We start from the raw sequence: 14,365 nt of genomic DNA, 5'->3' as shown, positions 1-14,365 counted from the left end.
GTAGTTGTATGGCTGTGTCAGCACTAGTATAGTATATTGGGGATAGTAGTTGTATGGCTGACACATAGCACTAGTACGGTATATTGGGCATAGTAGTTGTATGGCTGACACATAGCACTAGTACGGTATATTGGGCATCAGGGGCTGGCTGGCAAATTTTAGCCTGGGGGGCAAGCCCACAGCACTGGCCCATGAGTAGCGGCTAGCGGCCCATCCTTCAAGGACCACCCTGTCCCTTACCTATTATTACCCTCCCCACATCAGTGCAGGGAAGGTAGATGGTAACTTGGACCTGTACGTCCTCCAGCAGCCATGTTCCCACAGTTCGGATAACGTCTTCGGGCCTTCCAGTCATTTGTAAACAGGGAATTCCAATTGCTCCCTGAGTCACTTTCCTGTATGAGGCTATGTTCAAACACTGTATGACACTGGCCATTTCGTGACCCGGCTGGTGTCAGATAGTATCATCCTGGCCGATACTGCAGGATGATCTTCAGCGCCGTTGAATTCAGATACGGGTGCATCCGTGCGCGCCCGCATCAGAATTCTCCGCTGCTCACAATGGAGCATGCGGCCGGAGACGGACGCTCCATTGTGTGAACTGACAGGGTTTTCTGTGGCTGCTATTCAATGAATGACATGCCAGTTTCTTGCGGCACCACTAGGGATCCCGGCTTCTATACGGGAGAGCGCATGCTCCACCGCTGTCTCCACTCAAAGAAGTGACATGTCACTTCTTTGAGTGGAGAGCGGCGGCAGCGGAAGAGCGCGCGCTCTCCCATAGAGAAGCAGTTTCACACTGAGACAGGCGGGATTCTGTGGTGGAATCCCGCCTGTCTCAGTGTGACTATTCCGCCTGATTTACCCAGTGTGAACAAGGGCTGACTCTGACTCCACAGCCCTGGTGTAAACATACCCTAAGTATATGGGACGGCTCATCACAGAAACAGAACCGTCCCATAGACTTATATTGACAAAGTGACTTCTGGCCCCTTCACACAGAGCAGTAGAAATTCCCTGGTCACAAATGACCAGAAGGGCTGGAGAAGTTATCCGAACTGTCAGAACATCGCTGCTGACAGAAGTACAGGTCCGGGGTGCCATCTACCATCCCTGCACTGATGTGGGGAGGGTAATAATAGGTAAGGGCTGGAGTGCTCCTTTATAGGGAACCAATTAGCACAATTGTGCTGATGTGGTTTTCAGCTGCACAGTATAGATCTACTATGCATTTCCCCGAGGCTACCAGTCACTGAGTATAAGGGTATAAACCCACACACCGTATACACAGCGTATTTACTGCTGCGATACGCAGCAAATACGCAGCAGATTAGATCTAAATAACTGAACACAGCATCAAATCTTCACCATCAAACTTTTGCGTATCTGCTGCGTATTTGCTGCATATACAGTGTGTGGGTTTGTACCCTTATGCTGCGTTTACACAGAGAGATTTATCTGACAGATTTTTTAAGCCAAAGACAGGACTGGATTTGGAAAGAGGAGTTATCTCAATCTTTCCTTTATGACCTGTTCCCTGTTCATAGTCTGTTCCTGGCTTTGGCTTCAAAAAGCTGTCAGATAAATCTCTCTGTGTAAACACACCATAAGATGGTGGGAAAGCTGGGTAACCTCCATTATACTGACATACAGGATGCTGCGAAAGCTGGGTGACCTCCATCATACTGACTACAGGCTGCTGGGAAAAATGGGTGACCTCCATTATACTGACTGCTACACAAGATGCTGGGAAAGCTGGGTGACCTCCATTATACTGACTGCTACACAAGATGCTGGGAAAGCTGGGTGACCTCCATTATACTGACTGCTACACAAGATGCTGGGAAAGCTGGGTGACCTCCATTATACTGACTGCTACACAAGATGCTGGGAAAGCTGGGTGACCTCCATTATACTGACTACTACACAAGATGCTGGGAAAGCTGGGTGACCCTATTATAGTAACACTGAACAAAGGTGGGCGGCACTACCAATGACAGTTCATGGTACGGGGCTGGCTCCCGGAGTGAACAAGAGGCAAGACCCTTGTGGTGCTAACTACAGTAACACAGTCATATGGAAAATATCACGTAGTGTAGAAGGAAGTGCAACTATTTCCTTGGGTGACACCATTATACTGATTACTATACAAGATGCTAGGAAAGCTGGGTGACCTCCATTATACTGACTGCTACACAAGATGCTGGGAAAGCTGGGTGACCTCCATTATACTGACTGCTACACAAGATGCTGGGAAAGCTGTGTGACCTCCATCATACTGACTACAGGATGCTGGAAAAGCTGGGTGACCTCCATTATACTGACTACAGGATGCTGAAAAGCTAGGTGACCTCCATTACACTGACATACAGGATGCTGGGAAAGCTGGGTGACCTCCATTATACTGACTACGGGATGCTGGAAAAGCTGTGTGACCTCCATCATACTGACTACAGGATGCTGGGAAAACTGGGCGACCTCCACTTTACTGACATACAGGATGCTGGGAAAGATGGGCGACCTCCACTTTACTGACATACAGGATGCTGGGAAAGCTGGGTGACCTCTCATACTGACTACAAGATGCTGGGAAACCTGGGTGACCTCCATTATACTGACTACAGGATGCTGGAAAGCTGGGTGACCTCAATTACACTTACATACATGATGCTTGGAAAGCTGGGTGACCAGAGTATACAGAGAGGGGGCAGGGGATCCCCTCACCCATGTACTGTTCAGGGCCTGGCACCCATACAGACCCCCCTGCATATTTGGGCACCAGGCCCTGAACAGTACATGGGAGGGGGTACAGATCCCCTCTGCCCTCACAATACTGCTTACTAGGCCATGGTGCAGGGGAGAGGGAATGCTGTATAATTCATAATAAACATCTTACCCATATACTGTTCAGGCCTAGTGGATGGGCCCCCGCCCGCGAAACTCCGCCCCCGCAACTTTGGCTCCGCCCCTTTCACCCGCGACTCTTACCTAGGCCATAGTAGATGGGGGTCCTCTCCATCAGTCCCAAGCAGGAGGGGGTGGTCTGTCCTCTCTTCCAGGGCAGTGGGCAGGAAGCTGTGAGCTGTGCTGCCTGCTCCATGAGTGAAGGAAGAACCACACAAGTAAGCACCCTCTCCCGCAGCGACCGTGGCCCTGCCCCCGCGATCATGGCCCCGCCCACTCACCGGCGACCATGGGAGAGAAAAAAAACCTTTGCCCCTTCCCCTGAAGGTGCCGTCCTAGGCAAATACGGCCTGAATGTGCTTTAGCTGTTCCTGTTGCCTGTGATATGTAGAAACGGCCCTGCACAGCAGCCTTACTGACATCCGGCTGCCGCAGCCCTTGGTGAGTTGGGGGGACCGGCCCGGGGGGCATATGCCACCCTGCCCCCGGCCCAGCCCGCCCCTGAGTAGGGGGTGCTGTATACATGTACTGTATAGATGGAGTAGGGGGTCCTGTATACATGTACTGTATAGATGGAGTAGGGGGTCCTGTATACATGTACTGTATAGATGGAGTAGGGGGTCCTGTATACATGTACTGTATAGATGGAGTAGGGGGTTCTGTATACATGTACTGTATAGATGGAGTAGGGGGCCCTGTATATATGTACTGTATAGATAGAGTAGGGGGGTCTACCACTTATTTCTGTGGATCTATTGTGAGGCAGCTTCCCTAGCACCACAACTCCCTGTGAAAATGAAAGCAGTAATCCTATTGGTTGCTAAGGCTCCCAACTGCCGTTTTCTCTGGGCAGCTGCAGCTAATTATGTGTGTGCAGTGTGGAGATTTTCCAATCTCTATGGGGCGCCGCTCTTCCCCCTCCCCCTCCCCTCATGTACATCTGGCGGGGACGGGACCTTCGCTAAAACTTTCCCGGGCACCCTATGTATCTGTGGGCCAAATTTGGGGTCCAACGGTTCAGGCATTTGGAAGTCTATATGGGACAGACAGACAGACAAAAGGACAGACAGACAGACTTTCATTTTTATGATTGATATATATATATATATATATATATATACATACATACATACATACATACATATACCAATAGCATTGCTTGGTTGAGGAAGGGGGGGGGCCCAAGTTGACCTCTTGCACCAGGGCCCAAGAGACATTAGCTACGCCCCTGCTGGTAACAGTTGTGAAGATCAGTGTTTCTAGTCCTCCAGCAGGTCAGGATGTGAGGATATGCCTGACAGAGAACACCTGTCCTGTCAACCAGGTGTACTGACTAGAATTATGTAACCTGTCAAATCCTCAAAAAATGACCTGTTGGGGGAATCTCAGGACTGGAGCCGAGACACACGGCTGTGGAGGATCCTAGTGGCTGCAGTGGGTTACAAGAATTCATGAAAATCAAAACCATCTCTACTTCAACTCCCAGCAAGTCCTGAGGGCTGCAGACTGACTGTAAATGCTGGGAGTTGTAGTGTTCACAGATACAGTTCCCAACATGCACTGAAGGTCTGCAGCTGTTGTAGCTGGAGGGTCACAGGTGTTCAGTGTACATTTGTGGGAGATCAGAATACAAAGCTCTGTGGGGGCTCACCATATCACCACATCACATTATTATTGACCAATTCCAGTAGACCAGGACCAATATTACCAATAAAACCAGTATCACCACACCAGGACCACTACCATTACCATATGGGACTAATATGGGATACATAGTGCAGTTACATCCAGTTACGTCTTCTCACTTTTCCTTTTCGTCTCCATCTAGCTTGTCAATCAGGAAGATTTCTTCTGGTAACAATTCATCTCCACAGATTCTGCCAGACAAACATTTTAGGCTCTTTGCTCCAGCGTCATCATCATTCATCAACTCTATCCAAACTCCCCATCTACATTGCTCCACACAGTAACAATGCCCACTCTGTGCCTCCCTGTGCCCTCATATAATAGACAGGCCTTCTCTGTGCTCTCATATAGTAGAAAAGCCCCCATCTGCACCACCTTTAGTAGCTAGGTATCTTCAGTTCCCCATCTAGTAGTTAGGCCTCTCTGTACCCGCATATAGTAGTTAAGCCCCTATGTGGCCTCATATAGTACTTAGATCACTCTGTGCAGCCCCAATATAGTAACTAGGCCCTCTGTGCCTCCATATAGTACATATTTCTCTCTATACTCCCATACAGTAAATACGCCCCCTCTGTGCAGCCATATTGTAGTTAATAGTCAGCCATATAATAGTTAGGTCTCTCTGCTTGCATACAGCAGTTGCCTGCGGTGCCTCGCATATAGTAGTTAGCCCCTCTGCTATTCATATAGTAGTTAGATCCCTTTGTTCCTCTATATAGAGGCTAGGCCCTTCTGCGCCTCCTATCTAGTAGTCAGGCTCCTCTGTGCCTCTTTATACTAGTTAGGCCCCTCTTATATAGTAGATAGTGCCCTCTCTGCACCGCCTATATAGTATCTAGGCCCTCTCTATGCCTTACTATAGTAGATAGGCCTCTCTGTGCTCCTGGGCAGTAGTTAGACCCCCTCTGTGCATTAATACAACAATCAGACCCTTATTGCTTTCATATAGGCCCCTCAGTGCCCCGCATGTAATTTTAGGCCCCTCCGTGCATGTAGGCCCCCTATAAGTAGCAACCTTTAGTTAGCTCCACCACCAGCAGGTAGTATCACCCAGAAGTACATATAAGTAGGCACCCCACTCAAAGCATCTCTCTCTAGATAGATAGGAGATAGATAGATAGACAGACAGACAGACAGACAGACAGACTGTATGCCTATTAGGTTTTGCTGATCAAAAAGGAAACAATAAAAATAAGCCTGGTGAGTGAGCTCAGGGTTGTCGCTGATTCTACCTCTCCCATTACTTTGTGCAGACACACTTTATTATTCCTTCCCAACCTTTCCCATAGAAATCCCATGAATACATTTTCTCAGGCATGGTGTGAGCAGGCTCCCATAAAGCACTCTTGTATCTACTTGAATCCGACATAATAGAACAGTAAAATGTGAATTTTATGGGTAACATACCTTGCAGCAGATGACGGGTGTGATGGATTTGCAGCTTTTTAATTATGTGAAAGAAGCAGCTTCTCTACTTGTTAGCTGCGCATGTTACATCGCATTGTGTCATTTACTTACTCAACTCAGCCTTTCCGTTCTTGAGCTGGAAAACTGCAATGACTTATTAAGCGCTTCCTTTACAAAAGGAAGTTGGTCACAACTGATAAACAGTGTAACCTAAGTAGTATAGCAGGTCGGAGTATAAGCAGAAACAACTGAACTAGAAAGAAGGTGCATAAAAAATTGCAAATGTATCACCCCCATAATGCTAGGCTACAAGACAGACAATGATGTCACTATTAATGTAAGTCATAGGGATTAGAGTATGGCAGTAGAGCTGTAGGGACTCATGTGGGCCAGGGAACCTGCACGTGGTACATGAGGCAATATGGTTAAGCCATAGGTGTGAGGTGCAGCAGCTCCTTCTCTTCATGTCCATATTATCGTTTTTATACATGTTGTCCTACTCCAAGCTGTAAAGGCTGTAAAGCCAACTAACAATTAAAGGGGTTTGACACTTTATAGTAAAATTCTTTTGTGTGTAGCATAAGTAAGTGCATTCACATTACTGACAGCAGCTCCCTGTGTACCTCATAGAGCTAAAATCAGATTCCCTTCTTCTAGGCTGTGCTGTCCTGCTATGTGGCAAAGTTGTCCAGAAGATGGCTGACATGGAGGAGCATGTGACCATGCCCTGTCTTTCAGTGTCCACTGCTGAGCCTGTTTATGCCTATGGAGGACACTGAGGGGTGGGGCATGGTCACATGCTCCTCCATGTCAGCCATCTTATGGACAGACTCACCACAGAGCAGGACAGCACAGTCTGGAGGAGGGAATCTGATTTTAGCTCTATGAGGTACACAGGAAACTGCTGTCAGTAAGTAATGTGAGTACACTTACTTATGCTACACACAAAAGAATTTTACTATAAAGTGGCCAACCCCTTTAAGTAAATCAGGTGATGTGCATCTCTGTAATGAGGAGGGGTGTGGTCTAATGACATCAACACCCTATATAAGGTGTGCTTAATTTTTAGGCAACTTCCTTTCCTTTGGCAAAATTGGTCACAAGAGAGATTTGACGGACTCTGAAAAGTCAAAAATTATGAGATTCAGCAGTCTTGAAATTGGCAAATTTTTGAAGCGTGATCACCGAACAATCAAGCGTTTCATGGCAAACAGCCAACAGGGGTGCAAGAAGCGTGTTGGAAAAAAAAGGGCGGCAAAATAACTGCCCATGAATTGAGGAAAATCAAGCGTGAAGCTGCCAAGATGCCATTAGCCACCAGTTTTGACATATTTCAGAGCTGCAACGTTACTGGAGTATCAAAAAGCACAAGGTGCCATACTCAGGGACATGGCCATGGTAAGGAAGGCTGAAAAACGAGAAACATAAGATAAAACGTCAAGACTGGGCCAAGAAATATCTTAAGACAGATGTTTCTAAGGTTTTATGGACTGATGAAATGAGAGTGACTCTTGATGGGCCAGATGGATGGGCCCAAGGCTGGAACAGTAAAGGGCAGAGAGCTCCACTCCGACTCAGACGCCAGCAAGGTGGAGGTGGGGTACTGGTATGGGCTGGTAGCAAAGATGAACTTGTGGGACCTTTTCGGGTTGAGGATGGAGTGAAGTTCATCTCCCAGACCTACTGCCAGTTTCTGGAAGACACCTTCTTCAAGCAGTGGTACAGGAAGAAGTCGGTATCGTTCAAGAAAAACATGATTTTCATGCAGGACAATGCTCCATCACTTGCGCCAAATACTCCACAGCGTGGCTGGCCAGTAAAGGTCTAAGAGTAAAAGAAAAAATAATGACATGGCCCCCTTGTCCACCTGATCTGAACCCCATAGTGAACCTGTGGTCCCTCATAAAATGTGAGATCTAGAGGGAGGGAAAACAGTCCACCTCTCTGAGTAGTGTCTGGGAGGCTGTGGTGACTGCTGCTGTAAAGAAAGGGGGCTATATTGGTCACTGGTTTTGTTTTTGTTTTTGAATGTCAGAAATGTTTATTTCTAAATTTTTGTTTTTTCTATTGGTTTACCTGGTGAAAACAAAGTGAGATGGGGATATGTTTGGTTTTTATTAAGTTACCTAATAATTCTGCACAGTAATAGTTACCTGCACAAACAGATATCCTCCTAACATAGCCAAATCTTTAAAAAAAAAAACCTCCAACTTTTAAAAATATTAAGCTTTGATATTTATCTTTTGAGTTGATTCAGAACACAGTTGTTCAAAAAGAAGAATCCTCTCAAAACCAACTTGCCTAATAATTCTGCACACACTATACTAACGTTCCCCTTATTCCGTCCATGTCAATTCAATATATTTATACAGTTTTAGGTATCCAGTTGATGTTCAATACTTCAAAGTAATGTACAATCTAGATTTGTTTTTAAAGGAAAGAGGAATATACTGAAACAGGTTCTTTTTTTCTAGTATATTTATTTATTATTATTATTATTATTATTATTATTATTATTATTATTATTAAAGCCATCTTGCTTTCAACAGCATTTGGTCCTATGCTTTACAGCAAGCCTCATGGACATAGACACAACGAACATCTCCAGACCATATTCTTTGTATGGGACACAATTGTAAGCATGCTCTTTGACCTCTGTCACTACAGGGAGGGGAGGCTGAGCTGTTATTGTTTTTGCTATCTTCTGGTGTCACCTTTCATTGTAATTTTAATCTTTCACTTTTTAGCAGCCCCCCTTCTTATCCTCACAAACAGAACAGGGAGGATTTATATAAAATGCCTGTAAAATGGTGCTAAAATTGCACAATTCTTTTTCTTGACTTGCATAATCACAGTAAAATGACACCATTTTACAGCAATTTCACAAAATGCAAAGACGTCATGTACAATGGAACCAACAAAATACCAGTGCAGTTAATATGATGGCTGGACATCACCTGATATAGAAGTGAACCAGAAAACTGGAGGTCATGTGACTAGTTTATGCAGCGCAATAGTTGGGAATTTCTCAAAACAGTAACTTGACCTATAGTATTAACCCCGCTGCTATAAGGAAACTATAGCCAAGTTGGGAAACCCCTTTAAAGGGGTTGTCCGGCGCTAAAAAATTATTCACAGAATAACACACATTACAAAGTTATACAACTTTGTAATGTATGTTATGTCTGTGAATGGCCCCCTTCCCCGTGTCCCACCACCCCCACCCGTGTACCCGGAAGTGTGGTGCGCTATACATACCTGTCACGTGCCGACCACGGTTTCCGATCCTCAGCAGTGACGTCTTCTTCGGGCGGCCGGCGGATATTCCCGAGTGCCGGCCGCCCTCTGCAGCGTCATCCGAAGCTCAGCCGCGATTGGCTGAGCATAACTGTGCTCAGCCAATCGCGGCTGAGCGGCTGATGAAGCGGCCACGTCATCAGCTGCTCAGCTGCGATTGGCTGAGCACAGTTATGCTCAGCCAATCGCGGCTGAGCTTCGGATGACGCTGCAGAGGGCGGCCGGCACTCGGGAAGATCCGCCGGCCGCCCAAAGAAGACGTCACTGCTGAGGATCGGAGACCGTGGTCGGCACGTGACAGGTATGTATAGCGCACCATACTTCCGGGTACACGGGTGGGGGTGGTGGGACACGGGGAAGGGGGCCATTCACAGACATAACATACATTACAAAGTTGTATAACTTTGTAATGTGTGTTATTCTGTGAATAATTTTTTAGCGCCGGACAACCCCTTTAACTAAAAGAAAAAGGGTGTGATCTATACTAGGACATGCTGGACAAGGAAAGAGCCTACTACAGGGCTTCCCCATCCGTAGCTTCTGTGGAGGTTCTTTATTAAATTGTGTGAGCACAAGCTCGACATTAAGATGACTTCACTCATGGATAAGTCCCTACACCAAATAGACTCACCTCTTTCTTGGATCTATGCCTATAAGGAATGCAGAATAGCTGCAACAAGCTCCATTTTGCTCTAATTAAAAACAGTTGTGGTCAAATGGGGGAGGTGCACGGCGCTGGTTTTGTCAAGTCTTTTCTTGCTTATCTTCCCCTCCCTAATTTTACACCTTAAAGCGTAACTGTCATTTCAGGGTCATTTTTCTGAAAACCTTAAATATCAACAGTACAAGCGATTTTAAGAAACTCTGTAATAGGTTTTATGTACTAAAAGAGTTTCCTTCTGGACTGAAAAAGCAATATCCCAGCCTCCCCCCCTCACATCAGATGAAGCAGGATTTCTGTCTCCATTATGTGGCTATGGAGAGGGGAGGGGCTGTTAGGAGTGACTGAGCACGGAGGATTTCTGCAAAGCCCAACACCCTGCAATCTTCTCTCAGTAAGTTCATAGATAAGCACTGACCTTTCTGACACCTGAATCCTGTGTTTTAGGTGCCCAGAGAGTCTACAAACAGCTGACCTTCATGTCACCTCTTCCTGCTCCCTCATCTCCCTCAGCCCCTCCCCCCTTCATAGGCTTACAATGGAGAGAGCAGAGCCTGTCTTCACTGGCTTCTCTGTAATGAAGACGTGTTTGCCTGATAATGCACAGATAAGAAGTCAGGGGGGGAGACTGGGAGATTGCTTCTTGAGTACAGAAGGAGGCTTTTTTGGCTAATGAAACCTATTACAGAGTTTCTTAAAATTGCTTATACTACTGATTTCTGCAATAAAAAAAAACATGACAGTTACGCTTTAAATAAAAGATTATAGATTGCATAGGATTAATTGGTTACAGTAGTTGCTTAAAGCGAATGTACCAGTAGGTACATCGCTTTAAGATTTATACATCAATAGACCGGCGCCGGCACGGGGAGGCCAGTGCCGCAGTCCTTTTTTCGGAACCACAACCCGATTCCCGCACATGACGCCGGTCTATCTCAAGTCACTAGCCCGGCCTAAAGCACCCACCTCAGTGTGACCTTCTGCCCTGAATGGAGCCACATCCCAGAGGGGAGGGACGAGAATCAATGGAGCCGTGTCACAGAGGGGAGGGCCGAATGCATCACTGGGGGTGGGCGGGCCTGTTGCTGGGTCGGTGACCAGGAATAGAACGGTGCCATGCGCGAAAACCAGGTTGCGGTTCAAGATAAGGTCCGCAGCACCAGCATCCCCATCCTGGCACTGGTCTTAAAGCGATGTATCTGCTGGTACATTTGCTTTAATAACAAATATAAAATAAATCTCCTACAACCTCCTACAATGAGGTCTCCCAACTTTTTACCAAAAGAACCCCCATATACAACCACATTAAAAATGACTGTACCTAAATCCCATATGACAAAGCCCTCAAAGCCAATTCACAGTTACAGTTGCCAGATGGTCCCCAAAGTCACAGATTTTGGTGCAAACCAAGCAGTTTGTGCAAAAATCGGCAACTTTTTGCAGAAGAAAAATCCACCCAACCCCTCACTCAGCACCACCCAGCTTTCAGATAGTTAGTGGGCAGAAGCAGCGAGTAGCTACCAATAGTGTGGTTTGGGAGTTGTCGTTGGGAGTGGGAAACTCCAGTTCTGTTATGGTCATATTTGTGCACGTACGCGTTTACAGTGTTTCGGACTTATATGTGACCAGGAGGGTATCTATAGCTCATAAACAAACACATGGTTAGAGGAAATGAGGAAATGTCTTCATTGAGTACAACATGTTTATGCATCACAAGTTTTAAGATGGAGAAGTGAAATTCAAATGAACGCTGTTGAAATTCATCACAAGTAAAGCGTTTCCCATTGTGATGTGAATGATCTAAATGTCTACTGAAGAGCAAAAACCCAAAAACATTATGTTATGTCCGTGTCGGTTCAGACCTCCACCCGTCTACTGGTCTGCAGAGAGTTTAGACTGAGTAGTGATGGACAGTTGCCTTAATGTCTTATGTCCCTTTCCTGCCAGTCTGTGTTGTGTGTGGTCTGGATGTCAGAGGGCTGGTAACACTGGCGTAGCTACCATGGGGGCAGGGTATGCAGTCGCTATGGGGCCCAGGGGTGCAGGGGGCCCCCTCGGGAAAACAAGTGACCCAATGGTGAGTGCTGAGTGTCCCCCCCTCCGGACTGTGACAGGGCGATCCGCCGACACATTCCCCCCCCCCCCCCCCCCCCCGGATTGTGACAGGGCGATCCGCCGACACCCCCCCCCCCCCCCCCCGGATTGTGACAGGGCGATCCGCTGAAACACCAAACCCCCCTCCACCCCCAATCCCCCGGATTGTGACAGGGTGAACCGCCGACACAACACCAGCCAGGGGGAAAGTAATAAACAGCAACTCACCTGTTCCCGGTCCCAGCATCTCCTCTCCAGGCAGAGCTCGCACTCCCATCATCCTCCGGCGCGGGCAGCGGGGTATACAGACACTGACTGTGCTGGAAGTGTCCTGCAGCCTCTATAAATCATGATAGAGGCTGCAGGACACTTCCAGCACAGTCAGTGTCTGTATACCCCGCTGCCCGCGCCGGAGGATGATGGGAGTGCGAGCTCTGCCGGGAGAGGAGATGCTGGGACCGGGGACAGGTGAGTTGCTGTTTTTTTATTTTCTTTTTCTGCTGAGGGAAGTGCCGGGGATGGGGAGATGTGCGGGTGTCACTGGTGGGGGAATTGGATACTATATGGGGACCTATTGGGGGGATTTAATGCTATATGTGACACTAATGGGGTACTATATAGGGCACTACTGGGGTACTATATAGGGCACTACTTGGGGCATTGGATACTATATGGGGCACTGTAAGGAATATGGACAGCCCTGTCCTTATTCATAAATATGTAAAGTGGTTTTAGGTGTGGTTTATATGTATTCGTGCAGTGGATATTTTATAGATTGTGATTGATATTTTATAGATTTAGTCTAATAGCAATAGCCCATAGCTGATGCAAGTTAATCATATGGACTTATTGATTAGCTTGGAGTCAGGCCGTCTGTTTACCCTGTGTAAAAGACCAAAAGTCTCTCTGCATGGGGGAATAAGCATGGAGCTGTAAAGAAGATGGTGGAGTAGATTGTGCCTAGAGTGTTGACTTTGCACCTCTGAGGCAGGCTCACTGACTCCATGCCAGCAGGGGGTGGACTCTCTTTGAGGAAAGGAATAGGAATATGAAATCTCCCATAACTTTCTTCAAATAAAACATAGAGCCACAGAACCAATTTCCTAGCGTCGGTTATGATGAGGACATCGCGGAGAGTCCAAACATGGCCTGTCTACCTGTCCTCATCATGCCATAAGGGGTATCTCACCTTCTGAGTGTCCGAGGCATATGCCAGGAATCAGAACGGCGAGATATGAATTATGAAGAAGGGCTGGGACCCGTATCATTGATATGGTGCCTGGGAAAGTATCTTTTTTGATATGTCCAAGTGTGTTCCCTTGAGGGCTGAGGGGGGCAGCTGAAGCTCTGCCCAAAGGGGCTGAGTTACAGATGTCAGGTGACGCCCTCAGCCCAACCCTTTCAGGTCTTACATAAAAGTGAGACCTAGGGAACATGTAATCGTCACAAAGTTGGGGATCCAATCGAATTGGTTTGTGCACCACTTTCTAAGCCCAAATCCCTTGGGAAGGAAGAACCTATAACGACGCATCCTGTGCTAAGTATTAGAACTTTCTTATTTTATCCTTTTTGTTTTCTTTGTTTGCAGTGTCTGTATGTCTTTTTGAAACCATCTTTTTGTAACCAAGTACTGTCCATTTTAATGCATTAAACCTAAAAGTTTGATGGTTTGTCTTGTAGCCTAAACGAACCTAGTTAGCTCCAGAAAGAGTGCATGTGCGGTGTGCGACCATATATTATATGACCAGGTGGCTTACTCTACCGTGTGGGTGTATCTGCTTGTGAGTGGAACACTCTTGGGGTTCCCTGTCTCCCCAGTAATGTAATAGATAGGGTGGTGGCAGCAAAGTTGTGTATGTATGTTGTGATTGGGTGTCTGGCAGAAGCTGAAAGGTTACATGTATGATGACAGCCGGTGGGTCCCAACATAGCAAAGTTCTGTGTGCGTGCTTCGTGGATGTGTGTCTGGCTGCGGTCAGTGGGTCACGTGTATGACAGCGACTGGTGGGTCCAGATACAGCGAAGTGTTGTGTTTGTGTTGGCCAGCGAGCAGGCAGTGTTCGTGGCCAAGTGGGTGTCTGATGTCTGGGTGTGCGGAAGGCGGCAGGTGGCGATTTACGCTCGAGTTACGGCCCAGGAGCAGGGCGTAAAGCGTGAGTGCGTGAGGTGAATCGACCTGTAGGGCTAGAGCAGGGGTGGGGAACCTTTTCCATGTCGAGGGCCGGTCGGGCCTTAATAAAATCATTCGAGGGCCGCACTCAATGTTATACCGTGCGCGGCAGTTAGTAGCGGGGGTTTGCAGCACCCGAACAAGGC

General features: G+C 47.1%; 1 protein-coding gene across 5 annotated transcripts in view; it reads right to left on the bottom strand.

Moving 5' to 3' along the window:
* The window catches only part of RAB44 (RAB44, member RAS oncogene family), a 65,981-nt gene extending 59,888 nt beyond the window's left edge, over positions 1-6,093 (bottom strand). For 4 of the 5 annotated variants that reach the window (XR_011358812.1, XM_069945130.1, XM_069945132.1 and 1 more), the window contains exon 1: positions 5,998-6,093. The gene's annotated coding sequence lies outside the window, so the exon portion shown is untranslated. Of the gene's footprint in view, positions 1-3,639; positions 3,673-5,997 lie in introns of those variants that run through there. The other variant, XM_069945131.1, reaches the window with a different exon arrangement.
* Positions 6,094-14,365: the final 8,272 nt, after the last annotated feature.

The sequence above is a fragment of the Dendropsophus ebraccatus genome, chromosome 11, assembly GCF_027789765.1.
Source record: "Dendropsophus ebraccatus isolate aDenEbr1 chromosome 11, aDenEbr1.pat, whole genome shotgun sequence".
Lineage (NCBI taxonomy): Eukaryota > Metazoa > Chordata > Amphibia > Anura > Hylidae > Dendropsophus > Dendropsophus ebraccatus.
This window is presented reverse-complemented; position numbering and strand designations above follow the sequence as displayed.